This window comes from Sceloporus occidentalis, unplaced genomic scaffold, assembly GCF_023333645.1.
Source record: "Sceloporus occidentalis isolate IW3139 unplaced genomic scaffold, rSceOcc1.0.p SCAF_134, whole genome shotgun sequence".
Taxonomy (NCBI): domain Eukaryota; kingdom Metazoa; phylum Chordata; class Lepidosauria; order Squamata; family Phrynosomatidae; genus Sceloporus; species Sceloporus occidentalis.
Window position 1 is genome coordinate 168,006 of NW_028317114.1, and position 3,295 is coordinate 171,300.

Genomic DNA, 3,295 nt, shown 5'->3' on the forward strand with positions numbered 1-3,295 from the left:
GTTGCAAGTTTTTGCACATAAGCATGTTCATTTGATACTTTGGGCAATATGGTGAATAGTTAGGTTTTTTTTCTGGTAGAATCTTGTTAAAATTCTTTTCATTTTCTGGGGTACGTATAAAGAACAGCAATGCAGTATTTGTATAGAGGCAACCGTTGAAACATCTCCTGTCACAAAGGTGGGAGAGAATTCTATGAATCAATGTCCCATCGTGTAACAAGGTCCAGTGCCGAGTGCTGCTCTGCCGCCATTACTAATGTCTCAGACACCCGGTAGTATCTGGAATGCACCTTGTTTTTAGGGCGTAGTGAATTACCCCAATTTTCTTAATTTCCAAAAAAGGAAACTTACACCGCGTGACAGTAGCGGACTTCTGGATTTTGACATTTTTAAGGCCCGGAACGGCTGGCTTCTTGTTAAGGGGCCAAGGCACTTTTATGCAATAAACTGATATATAAATATATAAATTTGTAGATCTTTTACTGTACTCTATATATTTTTAATACACTTGGAATTTTATTTTATGTCTGAGATTTGTTGCTCTTGAACAATTTGTAGACAGGAACATTGTATGATGTTCAAATTCTCCATTTATACATTTGTTGTTTTTTTTTGGATTATGCTCGATAGATATTTCACATTAACTTATCACAACCTGTTATAATGTTCTTTTACTTTTTTTAAATACGTTTTGTTGTTGGGTATATTTAGATGGTATATATATGATACGTTTACAAAAACAGAAGAATAACCCCCAGTAGGAATGGTCTTAATCATCCACAGGAAGTCACCTAAAACCGACTTGGTTGTTTACAGCAGGAAGTGATAGGACCTTAACACAGAAAGAATTAACAAAGGAATGAACAAAGAGAAATTCAGTCACATCAATAAGATGGACGAAGAAGAATATCCCCAGAGGGAATGTGACACGATGGTAGACACAAAAAAAAAAGCGGCCCCAGCAGGAAATGACACGAAAACCAGCCAGGAAAACAAGAACTTCTCGGGAAAGTGAAATTAAAAATAAAAACAAGCAAGGCACCAAATTGTCTGCAGATGATAAATATTTACATCATCAGTGGAGGTGGAGAAGCCTGTAGTACATTTCAATACATACAAAATGTTCTACACACACTGTCCCCCTGCACTGAGGAGCCTGGAATCCATATTTCACTTGCAACCCCCCTACCCCCCATTAACAAAAAAAAAAAGACAAAATGTTTCAAGCTCCTGTTATTCCCATGAAAGGAAAGTGGCAAACAATAAAAGCAGAGAGTGTTCTGGGGCGACCACTTTATAACCAGATGGGTTCCCTGCTCCTCCATCCGCTCCTAAACCAAATGATAAAAAATACGCGAGACGCTGGAAGGTCCTTCTCCCCTCGGGCGGCGAGTCTGAGCAGAGCTCACACCCAATTACAAGGCCAGGCTAGATAAAATATTCCTTTTTCTCTTCACAGCTGTTCTGCCCACCCTCTGCATTGATGATCGCTGTGTCCGCATCTGCTGCATCGTCCGCTCCTTTGGCTTCGTGGGTGAAATACGTTCCTTTATGTCGAGCGAAATAGCGACCAAGGATGATGAGAAGGCAAAGCATAGCAAAGACTACCACAGCCACGACTCCGCCAATGACTGCATGGTCCACCACTAATGGGGTCTCCTCTCCCGCTCGGGTATCTGGAATGAGGGGTGTGGTGGTTGTGGTAGTGGTGGTGGTGGTTGTTGTGGGTGGTGGGAGGGTGGTAGGGGGATCGTGCACAAATAGCGTGTAATCTCCCGATGCCTTGCCCACGGCATTGAAGGCTAAACAACGGTATGTGCCATTGTCTGTTTTGTTAAGTGTGTTGATAAGCAGGGTTTCTCCTGAAATGATGGCGTGTTCAGGGAGATCATCATCTAAACGCTGCCACATAACCCTGTCTGGCCTGGGTTTACCATCTGCTATACAGTTTAACTCCAACAGTTCCCCCTCTCTGGTCAAACCCTGTGGGTACTTCACTTGGACCATCACCACTGGTTTATAGTTCACCTCGAGGTACTGTTGGGTCTGGAGATCCTTCACAGCTGGATGGTCAACAACACACACGATAGGGACGCCGTCATCTTCTCTGAGGGCGGTGAGAGTAATCTGGCTGTGTGCACGGAACATCTTATCTTCTATGGGTTCAACTTCTGTGTTAGTACCTTTTAGCTCCTGGTTTCCCTTCAACCAACGTATTTTAGCTGCTGGTTTACTCGCCATCACTGTACAGTTCATTTCCACCTCTTCTCCCTCTATATACGTATCCTTCTGCACATCAATGACCAGGTTGTGTGGGGGAACAAGCACCGTGATAATAGTGTATGCCTCCTGTGGTGGGTCCGTGTAGAGTTGACAGAAATACCTCCCCTCATCATCAATGGAAACATTAGAGAGAGAGACTCTCAGCTCATTACTGGAAAAGTTCACCAGCTGGAACCGCGCATCCTTCAGAGGTCTGAAATCTCGGAAATAGATGGTTTGCTGGTTGGGATTAAGTAGCTGAATGACTGAATCGTCATTATTCTTCACCCGGCAGCTGATGGTCGCAACCTCACCTTCCATGACGGTCACATTCTCTGTTATTAGGTTCTGGTGCTCTCCTGGCTGCAGTAGTCCGATTCTGAGCCCGCTGATCAGGAGAAAGAGACGGAGAGCTGCTCCAGGCTGACTCGCCATGTTCAGCACCTGCTCGGTCATTAAAATTTTTTTAAAAAAATGGGTAACATATAAACAAAAATTCTCACAAAAATTATCGAATGGTGAGATTTACAATATTGGCATTTTAAATGCCCATGGGGTGCCTAGTTTTAAAAATGTATGATTTCATGGGGTCCCTTCAAAGATGTCCCAAATAGGACATGGATACAGGTTGACCAGATGTCCAAATTACAAAAAATGCACACTTTACAAAGGTGGCCTTTTACCTCACAAATAACCCAACAAACCCCTGCATGGGGGTATCACAGTACTCAGGAGATCTTAATTCATATTAAGGTGTTGTTTGACAGGGACATATACCAGGAGTGGTAAATTCATACCTGAAATAAAAGGTGTGTGGGAAAAAAAAAACACACAAGGAAATACTATTGCAAACTGTAACAAAGTCTGGTGGTAAAATGTGTGCAATGGAAAAAGTACTAGCATTTTAAATACCCTGGGGTGTCTAGTTTTCAAAAATATATGGTTATATGATAAAAATAATGGTATCTAAAGAAACCCCTGCTTGTCCTGAAAAAATATATATAATGTGTGTGGGTGCACTAAATGGGAAAGA

General features: G+C 42.4%; 1 pseudogene; it reads right to left on the bottom strand.

The window, feature by feature from the left end:
- Positions 1–1,428: 1,428 nt before the first annotated feature.
- LOC149281341 (cell adhesion molecule 1 pseudogene) lies at positions 1,429–2,697 on the bottom strand (annotated as a pseudogene).
- Between the last annotated feature and the right edge of the window lie 598 nt (positions 2,698–3,295).